Source organism: Budorcas taxicolor, chromosome 9 (assembly GCF_023091745.1).
Source record: "Budorcas taxicolor isolate Tak-1 chromosome 9, Takin1.1, whole genome shotgun sequence".
Taxonomy (NCBI): Eukaryota; Metazoa; Chordata; class Mammalia; order Artiodactyla; family Bovidae; genus Budorcas; species Budorcas taxicolor.
Genome location: NC_068918.1, coordinates 60,011,545 through 60,026,102, shown reverse-complemented (window position 1 = coordinate 60,026,102; position 14,558 = coordinate 60,011,545). Strand labels below are relative to the sequence as shown.

Sequence of the window (14,558 nt, the reverse complement as noted above, 5' to 3'; positions counted from 1 at the left end):
TTGTTTCTCCTCCTTCTCTTAGCACCTCACCCACACTGTCTTAATATGAGACTTTAAGAGCATAATTATAATTTCAGGAGCCTTTTACATTATGTAAGGGAGTCTTTATGCCATCAATATGAAAATAAAAGGAATGCCTATTAAAATCAGGTACAGCGCACTCAAACCAAGAAAATCTGATTATACACTCTTGGAGGCTTACATTTAACATTAAGCAGAAAAAGAGGGGGAAAAGGAGCCTGTCATGAGCTTTGTCACAAAGATTAAAGAAAAATAAAAACATGGAGAAGCCAGCTATCAAGAGGTCAAACGAAACCTGGCTGGGAGGCCAAGACATAGAGACAATCAATGGGAACTACTCTAAGATTTTAGTCTTGAAGGAAAAGAGAAAGGACAGCAGTGAGAAATAGAGACACAATTAAGCAGAGAGTATTGCCTTTCTGTTTAAGACAGAAGAGTTTTCTTTCTGGCAACAAAACTGACAAAGTGAAACAAAAGAAGCTAAAGTCAGGGAATAAAAAGTGAGAAGTTACTTTGTTTGGAATTCAGGACATGCATCAGGTATAGCTCTACTGGTGGTCAAGTATGGGTGTGAGAGTTGGACAGTAACGAAGGCAGGGGGCTGAAGAATTGATGTTTTTGAACTGTGTTGCTGGAGAAGACTCTTGACGGTCCCTTTGAAAGCAGGGAGATCAAACCAGTGAATCCTAAAGGAAATCAACCCTGAATACTCTTTGGAAGGACTGATGCTAAAGCTGAAGCTCCAATATTTTGGCCACCTGATGTGAACAGTTGACTCATTGAAAAAGACCCTGATGCTGGGAAAGATTGAAGGCAGAAGGAGAGGGTGACAGAGGATGAGATGGTTGGATGGCATCATCGATTCAACGGACATGAACTTGGGCAAACTCCAGAGGATGGTGAGGGACAGGGAAGCCTGGCATGCTGCAGTCCATGGGGTCACGAAGAGTCAGACACAACTTGGTGACTGAACAACAACATGATCAGGTATAGAGTTTCCAACAGCACACCTGGAAAATAGAAATCAGATGAAAGAAAACTATGTGTTAATGTAGATTAATCTCACAAATGTGAGTGAAAAGCCTGGTTTCAGAAGATATTATTGTTGCATTTATATTTTTTCAAGACTCTATATTTTATTTAAGGACTTCTTGTAGAATATACTTGTTGTTGTTTAGTCTCTAAATTGTGTCTGACTCTTTTGCAACCCCATGGAATGTAGCCCACTAGGCTCCTCTGTCCATGGGGATTTCCCAGGCAAGAATACTGGAGTGGGTTGCCATTTTCTTCTCCAGTAGCATTTATATTAAATAGCATGTGAGATTATTACAAAAGATTTTTAAAGAGACATACATATGTGATTAAAGAAAAAGGGGAAAATAATATAAAATTTAGAATATTGTTTGGAGGAGATAAGGAAGAGTGATCAGAGCACATAACTGTTCAGAAGTATCAGAAAGGATCTAGTGTTAAGCTAAACTAATTGTGTTTGTTATAGAATTATTCTTTACTCTGCACACACATTTTATATTTCTTGTTTATACATGTGGAATGTTGTCTATAGTTTTTAAAGTCAAATATAAAGACAGAAATTACTTGGTTATGTTATATGTTAATGAAAGGAGCCAAGGTGAACGTTAGAAGTGGAAGCTACGAAAAGAAAAGGATAACCGATGGAGGTGGATGTGGATCCCAGAAGCGAAATAGTTTATGAGTCCCTGAGATGGACGAATGAACCTTTCAAGGAAGGGTCAACTATTCCTAGAAGTCAGGGAACGGTAGAAGGATGAAAACATGAAAACCAAGCATGCAGTGGCTTGAAGCAGAGGCAACTGCTGATTTTGCAAGTCAAAACCAGTCAAACATTGACAATTTCATGTCTGTTCAATATTATTGTTCAATATGTTGAAAGTCTGTGGTACAGGGAGGTGGTAAGCATTGCAGGTTTGTCATCTGGACCAGGAAACAGGAGGTGAGGACACCTGAGGAGGATGGTATGAGCCAGCACGTGGAGAGCACAAGAGATTCCCAAGAGGACCTCGAGGCAGTGCTGAAAGCAAGCTCCAGGCTGCAAACCTCAACTGAGTAAGGGCAGCGACTTGGAAAGTTGCGGTGTTGTCTCCAGCAGCCCTGAGCAATCCAGTTGTCAGAGGTGAGTGACTGTTCACATGAATGTGAGTGCACATCCTTTCTCCCCCTTAGAATGACTCTCCTACCATGAGACAAAATCAGCTAATGGAAAGTAAATGGTATGAAGAAATCAAAACAAATTGCTGCCATAGTGGATTTAAGTGAGTAGAGCAGTTCTTCCAAGTTTCTTTTATAAGAATGATTCACTGAAAAACCATAAAATGATCCATGCTTTTGCAGTTCAAATATAAGCTATCAAAGATTATACATTTTTATTTCAGTAATATAAAACATACATTTGCTTCTTCCAATAACACTAATCATATAAGTGATCACCAGTGTAAATTAGCAGGAAAAAAAATTCTTCGAATTAAAAAAAAGACAAGGCTGGGGAGGTTTGGAAGCAGTCATTGTGTAACGCTAGACTGGGAATCAGAAGACCTGGTTTCTAATCCCTGTTCTGTCACTAACGAGCTGTGTGATCTTTGAAGCTTAAGTGAAAATGGTACATGTTAGAAGATATGAAACAAGGAAAAATTCTAAAACTCAAGGGCATGAACAGAAATCTCGAGTCGAATGGAGGCAGACTAAAAGAAGTGTCGCGCAGTTATGTGAGAGTGGTGACGAGCTCGAGAGTAATGAAAGTGTTGACAGTGACGAAGATCCTGACAGTAGCAAGGGGTCTGATCACATTAAGAAGCCAGAAAATGAAAGAGAGCTTAAATTAATTAATGTTGAAGGTGAAGGAAACAGTAGTAAGCATCTCATTAACACTGACAATAGTTCAACATATGAAGAAGAAAAGAACAAAACTAAACATGGAAGTATTGGCTTAGCAGATCATGAAAAGGGTTCAGGTCAAGAGGAGGGTGATCTCAACAAACACACTGGACAAATAACAGAGGAGGATTTAGAAGAAGAACACATCAAGCGAGGGAAGAGAAAAAGGATCTCCTCTGTGATGAGTGACAGTGATGAGAGTGACGACAGTGATATCCTAGCTGGGAAAGAGGGGGTTAAACGTTCACGCAGAGTGGTCGAAGATGAATGTTCCTCAGTGGAGATGGAGTAAAACATTCCTGAAAAAACTTCAGCCACAAGGAAGCGAGAACAGCTGCAGAAACTGGAAGGGCTCTCAAAACAGAGATCTCATCAGAGACATAATAGTAGTAGAGATTTTGAGGACTCTGAAAAGAAATCCTCCCCCAGCAGTGATGAAAATGATGTTGAGGAGGAAGAGGAAGAAGACAATGATTATGAATTTGGTGAAGATGGAGATCATTATATTATTGATGGCTTTGTAGTATAAGATGAGGAGGGTGATGAAGAGAATAAAAGCCAACGAGGAGAACAATTGACTACATCACAACGGAAATCAATAAAACAGAATTCTGTTTATTCTTTTAGTGACCACTATACTCACTTTGAAAGAGTTGTGAAGGCTCTTCTGATCAATGCTCTAGATGGGTCTTTTCTGGGAACTTTATATGATGGCACCAGGCAGAAATCGTACGCACAAGATATGTTGACTTCTCTTTATTATTTGGATAACCGCTTTGTTCAGCCTCGTCTAGAGAATTTAGTCTCTAGAAGTCGTTGGAAAGAGCAATACAAGGAGCGAGTAGAAAATTATTCTAGTGTAAGTATCCAACCGAAGAATCCTGAGAACTGTTCCTGCCAGGCTCGTGGGTTGCATTGCCACTGTAAATACTCAGTGCATTTATCAGGAAAGCCGTATAACACCAGGACCATGGAAACAGATGATTTCATGTCACACGATAAACAGAAATATGATCAACTTCAAGAAGATCTCAGTTCTGCGGATTACTTTTAAGATGAGAAGTTTGACTGAATTTTAACACATTTCCTTCAGAGAAGATTTTGTAAATTCCTGTAAATGTGAAGATCACAAGTCTTGTTTCTCTGTATCATGTGACCTATTTATATGTTTTATGTATAGCTTCATGGCAAAATATCTTGTGTGAAACATGTTCATCTTAATTTCCATGAAACAACACTGCAGTCTAATAAAACTTTTATCTACTGTAAAAAAAAGAGAGAGAGAGCACTATGTCTGGACACCATTTATCAAAATAATAACAATTATAAAGAAGATTTCACTACTCAACATAATCTAGAATTTGCTTGGTATGATACCTTCCTTGGTCATACATTCTATCTGAACAAGGAGAAAGGAAATCTGTGATCTACTAATTATTGTGAATGTTCTGTTACATTTATCAGCAGAATTCAAATAAGTGATTAGTGATCACTAATGCAGTCACATGTCAGATACCTCTCAGCATGGAGGGGATCATCAGTGTGAGGAATCGACAGATGTTCCATCCATGTGTTTTTTGCAAATGTTTTTACCTGGTGCAGCTGCACCTAGTGATAGAAAAAGAGATGCAAGGCAAGGCGGCCAGTGACAGAAATAATATGAAATTAACCTATGGCAGATTTGGAAGATGAAGGGTGCACTGATGGGTATTTATTTTTTTATACTTTCCTAAATTATATGATTTTTTTAAAGAGAAAAGATGGCTTGGAGAAATATCAATAACATCAAGTATGCAGATGACACCACCCTTATGGCAGAAAGTGAAGAAGGACTAAAGAGCCTCTTGATGAAAGTGAAAGAGGAGAGTTAAAAAGTTGGCTTAAAACTCAACATTCAGAAAACTAAGAATATGGCATCCAGTCCCATCACTTCATGGCAAATAGATGGGGAAACAGTGACAGACTTTATTTTGGGGGCTCCAAAATCACTGCAGATGGTGACTGCAGCCATGAAATTAAAAGACACTTGCTCCTTGGAAGAAAAGCTGTGACCAACCTAGACAGCATACTAAAAAGCAGAGACATTACTTTATCAACAAAGGTCTGTCTAGTGAAAGCTATGGTTTTTCCAGTAGTCATGTATGGATGTGAGAGTTGGACTATAAAGAATGCTAAGCGCTGAAGAATTGATGCTTTTGAACTGTGGTGTTAGAGAAGACTCTTGAGAGTCCCTTGGTCAGCAAGGAGATCCATCCTGTCAATCCTAATATTCATTGGAAGGACTGATGTTGAAGCTAAAACTCCAGTACATTGGCCACATGATGCAAAGAACTGACTCAGTGGAAAAGACCCTGATGGTGGGAAAGACTGGAGGCAGGAGGAGAAGGGGACAACAGAGGATGAGATGGCTGGATGGCATCACCAACATGATGGTCATGAGTTTGAGTACGCTTCAGGAGTTGGTTAAGGACACGGAAGCCTGGCATGCTGAAGTCCATGGGGTCGCAAAGAGTCAGACATGACTGAGTGACAGAGCTGAACTGAACTTTCCTAAATTATATGATTTTTTTAAAGAGAAAAGTTGAGTATTATATTCACAAAACCACCACCAACAACAACCACAAAAACAGCCCCCTCATTTCCTCTTGAGAAATTTGAAATTTTATAACTTTTTTCACATCAATTTAGAATATTATTAATTTAAAAGAACCGGTAAAAATCCAAAATGTCTGAGGATTTTCTCAAAATTACAATAAAATTCTAAGCAAACAAAAATATATAAATAATGCAGCTAAAGACATCGAAACAACTTAAATGTCCATCAAGAAGTGAATGGTTAAAGAAGACGTGGTGCATACATACAGTAGAAAACTCCTCAGCCATAAAACATAAAAAAATAATGACCTCTGCAGCAACATTTATGGACCTAGAGGCTTATCATACTAAATGAAGTAAGTCAGAAAGAAAAAGACAAATACCCTATGATATCACATATATGTAGTATCTAAACTTTGACACAAATGAGCTTATTTACAAAATAGAAACAGACTCATAGACCTAGAAAACAGATTTGTGGTTTCCACCAGGGGATAGGAGAATGATGGAGTGGGAGCATGGGATTAGCAGATGAAAACCATTATATACAGAATGGATAAACAACAAAGTCCTACTACTTAGCACAAGGAAGTTAAATTCGATATCCTATTATAAATCATAATGGAAAATATGAAAAAGAATATATATATGTATATGCAAAACTGAATCCCTTTGCTGTACAACTGAAACTAACACAACATTGTAAATCAACTATACTTCAAAAATAAATTTTTAAAACACATAAATAAAAAGTTGATACCAAAATTTTCCTTAAAATTTTTAATCTTCTATACTATGACCTGCCAATATCTGCAGAGCACCCATTGTGTGTAAGAAACTGTCAGTCCCACGTCCATAAATGTCAGACATGACATGACACTGAAGTCGCTCAGTCGTGTCCGACTCTTCGCGACCCCATGGACTGCAGCCTACCAGGCTCCTCCGTCCATGGAATTTTCCAGGCCAGAGTACTGGAGTGGGTTGCCATTTCCTTCTCCAGGAGATCTTCCTGACCCAGGGATCGAACCCAGGTCTCCCGCATTGTAGGCAGATGCTTTACCGTCTGAGCCACCAGCAAGATCCTATAAATGTCAGAAATACTAATAAATATAAAGTCTAAGAGTAAAGAACATTTTTTAAAGCTTTAGTTGTTTTCTTAAGCCCCCCCAAAATGTAAACTGTACTGATTTTTCACACAAGTTCATAACATATGTCTGATACTTTCATTTGAAAATGACTCTAACACGAAATGTCCTTTATCACTATTTTCATATTTAAATGTTAAAGTGTTAAGTTTTAGCCACTAATGACACCATCGTAAGTTTTATATCCCTGCCCTTTTAATAACTGCTGTCAAAAAAAAAAAAAAAAAAGACCACATTGTTATGGGCTCTGGATTTTAACTATCATTATGTGCAGTATCTCCTTTAAATTCAATCACAGGACTTTCCTAGGTGTCCAGTGGTTAATACTCCAGGCTTCCAATGCAAAGGGTTCAAATTTCCTTTAAAGTTCATCACAGGACTCCCCTGGGCATCCAGTGGTTAATACTCCAGGCTTCCAATGCAAGGGGTTCAAATTTCCTTTAAAGTTCATCACAGGACTCCCCTGGGCATCCAGTGGTTAATACTCCAGGTTTCCAATGCAGGGGGTTCGAATTTGAGCTCTGGTCAGGAAACTAAGACCCCACATGTTGTGCAGCACAGCCAAAACAAATAAAATAAATAAAATAATGGACTGTAAGGTAAAGGCCGCTAAAATTCAAGTTAGAAGATCAGTGCTTAAAAGAAAAAAAAAATTCAAGCAGACTCTGGATCAGAGCAGTAACCTTCTGGTTTAACACAATCCAGTCAAGAAACGTGTGGTGAGTCTCTTCTAACATCATTGCCAGAAAATCCTTTCCCGTCTGACCAGTGACTCTGAAAGCAATTGTTCTGAGCAGATATCGTGTTCATTAACTTTTTATTTAAAAACAAAAATCACTTCGTAACATCAGGTTTCATAAGAGATTCATAAAAATTACTTATTTAAGCATATAGGAGTCTCAGCCAGAACCTGAAATATTTTCTGAGCCACCTTCACTCAAATCAGTTGTTTATTATAATCCCTTCCTCTGAAAAAACAACTTGTGAGCTCTCTTCTTCCTGAGTATGCCTTCACAAATGCACTATTAATGTTTCAGATAGTGTAACAGAACAGACTGTCCAAGGCAGGCAACAGGAGCTGCTTTTCCACAGCCTCCAAAATTACAGATTGATTTTGACACGTTTCAGCTGGGTGGCATTTCCACAAAGTGTTCCAACCACTTGGGAGAGGGGAAAACTACTGACATGACCCTTTTTTCAGGCAACTCAATCTAGGTGCAAGAATTATAGCCAATCCATCGAGAATGGCTATACAGCTAGTCAGAATTGTTTTGGTGGGGAAGGGGAAGGTTTTCTCTTTTTTTCCCCATCCTACACAGAAGGAACTATGAAGATAAATTTGCTGTACCTAATACAATGTACTAAGTGACCAGTACTTTCAAAACATTGAAATATAGTGAAAACAATGCAAGACAAGGCGAGAAGACTGGTATTCTGGCATAGATTCTAGCACTGGCCAGCTGGGTGGCCTTGGGTGAGTCACTAAGTGTTTGGGGGCTTTAACTTCCTTAGCAGGGAAATGAAGGCAATGGGGAACATGAATTTGCAAATCCTGACACACTTACAAGTTTAGGATTCTGTGGTTCACTCTTCACTAAAGGGTCATAAGACATTTGCAAGAAGACAAGTAAATCACACACGACACCCTATATTTGGACTTCCCTGGTGGTTCAGATGGTAAAGAATCTGCCTGCAATATGGGAGACCTGGGTTCGATTACTGGGTGGGGAAGATCTCCTGGAAAAGGAAATGGCTACCCACTTACTCCAGTATTTTTGTCTGGAGAATTCCAAGGACAGAGGAGCCTGGTGGGCTACAATCCATGGGATCACAAAGAGACCCAACTGAACGACTTTTAAAACCTTCTATTTACCCAGTACTATAGCTTCTATTCCAAAGAGAACTTCCAACATCCCATACCTACTGCAAGCTCCAGGATGTAAGCTCAGCCTTCACTCCAAAGCTCTGTGCGTACCATTTGACATCTTAACAAATGCATAAAAAATGCCAAAAAAATAAATTAGCAAGGGCGCTGTCAGCCAGACATGAAGTGAAAAGGATAATCTGTGCCAAAAAATGTCCTCCCTCATGTAAAGAAACTGGTAATTGGAAGTAAGAGGAATTCCCCACCTCCAGGAACAGACTGTGCAGGGGCGGGGCGCCCCTGCCAATATCCAAACCTTTGCCAGAAGCAGAGGCAGCGTGGGGAGAGAAGAAAGCTCTTCCACCCCCACTACTCCGACTATTTACAGGGAACCATTCCAACTTCTGGCAGGAAGCTGCTGGCAGAAGTAAGTATTCCCTTCTGTAGGAGCGGAAGGGATTTCAGTGTGACAGTTGTGCAACAGCAAAATCAGATCAAGTCTTGATAAAGGGTCTTTCTTGCACATCAGTTCAGCACTTCCCTTGAAACAGTCCCAGGCTTTAGACTCTAGACTGGGTAGAGGGCAAGGGTGGTGGCTCCTTCCACACAAAGCAGTCAAGAGCCAAATCTTCTGGGGTTGGTAAAAGGTTTCTGAGAAATGGACAAATATTGACTTCAAATGCTAACAATTAGCTTGAAAATACAGTTTATTGAATCCTGAAACACCACCAGGGATGTGATTCACTGCTATTTCACCTCAGTGATGAAGTGGTGGATACATAACAGGAGTGGAAACTGTTTACAGTACCCTAATTGAAGGGCAGCATGTGATACTCAGTCTGTCAATAAAAAGGAAGAGAAATCCTTCCCAAGAAGATGAGCTGACAATTCAAAAGATAAAACATGATTAGAGATTTTCCCAATAGAATATATAAAGGCACATATTTGAACAACAAAGAAATGCATTCCTTGACCGACCAGAACAACATGGTTCCTTCAAGGAAATCGTGGATTAAAATGGTTTATCGTTGCTGTTTAGTCGCTCAGTCATGTCCGACACTTTTGTGACCCCCCATGGACTGTAGCTCTCCAGGTTCTTCTGTTCATGGGATTTCCCAGGCAAGACTACTGGAGTGAGTTGCCGTTTCTCTGAGGATCTTTCCGATTAGTGACAATAAATGATGCTTTGGCCATCTCCTTAGTGTTGAGAAAGCTGTATCCTATGCTCCCCCACTTTACATGTCAGGTCTGAAAAATAATCTTCCTGAAAAAAGGACGTACTTTTACACACGCACACAGAGGTTGTGCTGAACATTCATATTTTTGATGCTGTTGTAATTATTAAAATCAAATCAGAAAAGTCCCCTTCCTCCCTGCAACCGGGCCCCTGTCAGATCAGGGATATTTCAGCTGCACTGAAGACTGCGTGGGCTTCCTTCCTTCTCCCCTCCGGAGCCTGAGACAGAACTCTAGCTCATCCCCGGCTATCTGATGATTTGAGGGGCCGGCAGGGTAGCGGGGGAGTGGGACTCCTCATGGAGGCTCACAAAGGAGGCACTGTTCCCTTGTTCTGCCTAAATTCCCAGCTTCCTGGGCAAACACTGCCTGGTCCTATCCTCAGCCAGTATTTCAAGTAGAGAGGATGAAGGTTTCCGAAAAAGCAGGGCTGCTTCTGAGCAACAGATGGAGTGGGCTCAGAAGCCCGGGACAGGTGCTCTTGCAGTCCAGGAGGTGTTCTCAAGGTTCCACCACACCGCCCTCTGGACTTGGGGACCACATATATTCATCCCGTAGAGTGTCTACTTCCAGGCACGTGCTGTGCTCTACCCGACCCCACTGTCTAGTCCGAGGATTTGAGAGCCTTGGGCAGCGTTGTGGGCAGAGACTGTTAGGAGGTAACATAAGTTGAGAGTAATCTTTTAGCAGAACAGTTCGAGTTAAAATAAAGGGATTGAAAAGGAGAGGGAAAAAAAGGACATGCTTTTAGCAGCAAACTAGTCAAAAAAACACTTAGGTAGAAAATGATGAAACACTGGCATCTTTTGTGGCTCAGGCCATGTGAACCCAAGGCAGTCTGGTCCACTGAACTCAATCTTTGATCAGGCTCTTTATATGAAGCTGTTACTGGCACAGGAGGCTTGGAAATGATGTAAAACGTCTGCCCACTGCACACGTGCCTTTGATGTTTGAGCTGGTCATTTCTGGCCCCCAGGCAATGACGTGACCCCATTTGTTGAAAAATTACTTCATCTCTGTTGCCATAACACTAGGTGTGTACCTTTTTAAATAGTACTCCATTGTAAGAAATGATTCACTTTTTTCTCTGGTGTTTCTCCCTCATGAGATCAAACTCCTTGAAAGCAGGGACAGTAAAAGAAGGTAGCATGCCTTAACCCCCAGGCCCCTAGGTATTCCTCCCTCTATTATCTACTACAGATGAGCTTCTTCCGTCAAGACCTCTAACTTGATCTCAGCTTTAAGATTCTATGTCTACTGACCATTGTATTCTATCCATTAGAGATACCTACATGTTTTCTTCACTCTTAATTTTGCTGCTTAATTCTGTCAATTTATTCTGATTCAGTTTTATTCCTGCGGTTCTATAAGGCTGCACTGGCTGACTCAGTCTTATGGAATCGTAGCTTTACAAATCCTACTGTGTGCCAAGAGATGAGCTACTCGCTACAGAAACCGAAATGAATGAGAAATCAAAATGAGTATAACATCAAAAATTCACACTTTAGGGAATTATGGGGATTTGACTGAAAGATGAATAGATGTTAGTTTACCAAAGAAAAGAGGGAAAACAAGGAGGCGGGAACAGTTGCCAGAAAGGTATGAAAGTATGAGTGAATCTGGCATGTTGGAGTTTGAGTGCTAAAGCATGTTGGGATACCACCCATGGTGAGCCTAAAAGATAAGCAGGTCCCCGAGGGCCACCTACATCATGCTAGAGAGGCTGACCTTCATTGTAAAAGCAGTGAAAGACACTAGGAAGCAAGACAATGAACGGACAAGCTGGATATGAAACTGGAAGACAAACAGCTGGTTTTAAGGGCAGCTGTAATAATCTAAGCAAGAAAGGATCAAGACCTTCATGGAAGCCATTGCACTTGAAATGGATAAGAATGGACCGTACTGAAAAAAATGACAGGTGGGATTAACAAAAGGGATTCGCAGGGATTTGCTGGGTGGAAACAGGGAAATGGTGAGGGGAGGAGTAAGAGATGAGAATCATTCTGATTTCTCATTCATTTTGGTTTCTATAGTGAGTAGCTCATCTCTTGGCACATAATAGGATTTAATAACCACTTACAGTTGAGTAATGTAAACGTAAGTAAACATGGAAGGCATGTTTTTAGACAATAACAACACAGCATTTATTAAGCAGTTCAGGCAATATTTTCTAAGTGATTTACACGCATTACCTAATTTGATCTTCTCAAGAACCCTGGAAGACAAGTATCCATCTATCAGATGAGTATAATGGTGCAACAAAAGGAGAAATCATCTGCACAAGGTCACTGAGTTATCAAGGAACAAAGGAAGACTGACTCCAGAGCCCTGCTCCAGTCCCTGGAATAAAGAATTCAGAAGGAAGTTGAAAACAGACAAGGAAGTAAGAGTATGAGTTCAACTGTACACACATGAGGTTTTTGTTTCAGGAGTTTGTGAAATATTTACGAGAAGATACCTTAGTAGGGCTAGGATACATGATTCTGGAATTCATTGGGAGGTTCTTAGCTAGGAATTTAGGAATCTTCAGGGTATAGATGATATTTGGAACCTGGGGGTGGAAGATGCTATGAAGTTTTAAAAAAAAAAGGTGGAGAGAAAGAGGCACCTTTGATCTCTGCCTGGACCTTGAAGCCTAAAGTCTCAAGTAGCCAATGCCACTTTGAGTGAACACACTGAATAATTCTGTCAGCCATCAGGGAACGGGAAAAGGAAGCTTGAGAAAAAGGTGGCGGCACTAATGGTTTCAGAAACAAGACCTGAGGTTTTGGTGAGTCCTTGCCCTTTTGGTCCAGAAGAAAACAAAAAATCCATATAATGAACCAACTCAATTACTGTAACTGAGTAGTTCTTCAAGTGTCTTTTCCTTTTCTTTCCATATTCAGTGTACTTCTGTCTGGTGTGGGACCTGTCCTCTAGGGGTTGGTGGGGAGCGGGCACAGGCAAATTATTAATGATGATTACATACACATTGGGCTTCCCTGGTGGTTCAGCTGATAAAGAATTCGCCTATAATGCAGGAGATCTGGCTTCTATCCCTGGGTTGGGAAGATCCCCTGGCGAAGGAAATGGCTACCCACTCCAGTATTTTGGCCTGGAGAGTTCCATGGACTATATAGTCCATGGGGTCACAAAGAGTTAGACACAACTGAGCAACTTTCACTTTCACACATTCGGGGCTGTTGTATGACTGTTGTATACAGTGATTTTTCAACTGTGGGCAATTTTGTCCTCAGAGGACAAAAAGGCAATGTCTGGAGATATTTTTTATTGTTCCACTTGGTCTGCTCTTAAGGCTGAAGTTACTGGCAAGAAGTGGCTCGGTGGTAAAGAGTCCATCTGCCAAGAAGGAGATGTAGAAGATGGGAGTTCAATCCTTGGGTCGGGAAGATCCCCTGGAGGAAGGAAATGGTAACTCACCCCAGTATTTTTGACTGGAAACTCCCACGGACAAGAGGAGCCTTGGGGGCTACAGTCCAAGTGGTTGCAAAGAGTCAGACATGACTGAGCACAGCACAGAAGGAGAAGTAGAGACTACAGATGTGACTAAACATCCTACAATGCACAGGACAATCTGCCACAACAAAGGATTATCTGATTCAAACTATCAATAGTGAGAAGGCTGAGAAATCCTGCTGTAATGAGGGGAGCAGACGAAGTCCAGGGCAGAGGGACAAAAACTCAAGGCTGCCTTGGAGGATCAAGCAACCTCAACATTGGAGCAGATTCCAAGAGAAGAAATTTGCCAGGAAATGAGTGGATATCTGATCTTAGTGCACCCATGTCCCTTGTTGAGCAGTATTCTTTTTTTTTTCCTAACAGTCCCAATCCATTATCAGCATTTATTAAGCACTTCCTATATACATGGACAGAGGAAGCTGGTGAGCTACAGTGGGTTGCAAAGAGTTGGAAACGACTGAGAGACTAACACATATGCAATGCACCCCCCCTCCATGATATGGAGGAGAAATATTCATAAGAAAGATGGGTTCAGACCCTTAAGGGTATAAAGAATACTAACTCTTAGCAAGCTTTTTCACATCCTTCATCATTTAAATCTCAGAGTAATTCCTGTGAAGCAGGTAGTATATGCTGCACTTTGTAAATTCAGAAATGGCTCACTGAGATTAAATGACATACTTCAGACCACACAGAAAGTGGTGGTGCTACTCCAAACACTGACACATCCTGATCCTCCTGCCCCTTCTGCTCTCTGCATGACAGCACCCTGCAGAATGTGGGTCACCTGACATGACAAAAGACACCTGTTATTTCACCAAAATGGGGCACAGAAAGTTTGCTCTGTAGCTACAGTGAAGAGTTTCAGAGTGCTTCTTGGTTAAAACTAGATGACTGCGGGGGTAGGGGAAAGGATAAGTTAGGAGTTTGGAATTAACAAATACATACTGCTATACATAAAATGGGCTTTCCTGGTAGCTCAGCTGATAAAGAATCTGCCTGCGATGCAGGAAACCTCAGTTTGATTCCTAGGTCAGGAAGATCTGCTGGAGAAGAGAAGGGCTTCCCACTCTAGTATTCTTGGGCTTCTCTGGTGGCTCAGTTGGTAAAGAAGCCACCTGCAATGTGGGAGAGCTGAATTCAATCCCTGGGTTGGGAGGATCCCCTGCAGAAGAGAAAGGCTACCCACTCCAGTATTCTGGCCTGGAGAATTCCATGGACTGTATAGTTCTTGAGTTCTCAAAGAGTCAGACAAGACTGAGTGACTTTCACTTTCACACATAAAATAGATAAACAACAAGGACCTGCTGTATCGCACAGGGAATTAT

At 40.9% G+C, this 14,558-nt stretch overlaps 1 pseudogene; it reads left to right on the top strand.

Moving 5' to 3' along the window:
• The first annotated feature begins 2,653 nt into the window (after positions 1-2,653).
• Positions 2,654-4,003, top strand: LOC128053539 (coiled-coil domain-containing protein 82-like; annotated as a pseudogene).
• Positions 4,004-14,558: the final 10,555 nt, after the last annotated feature.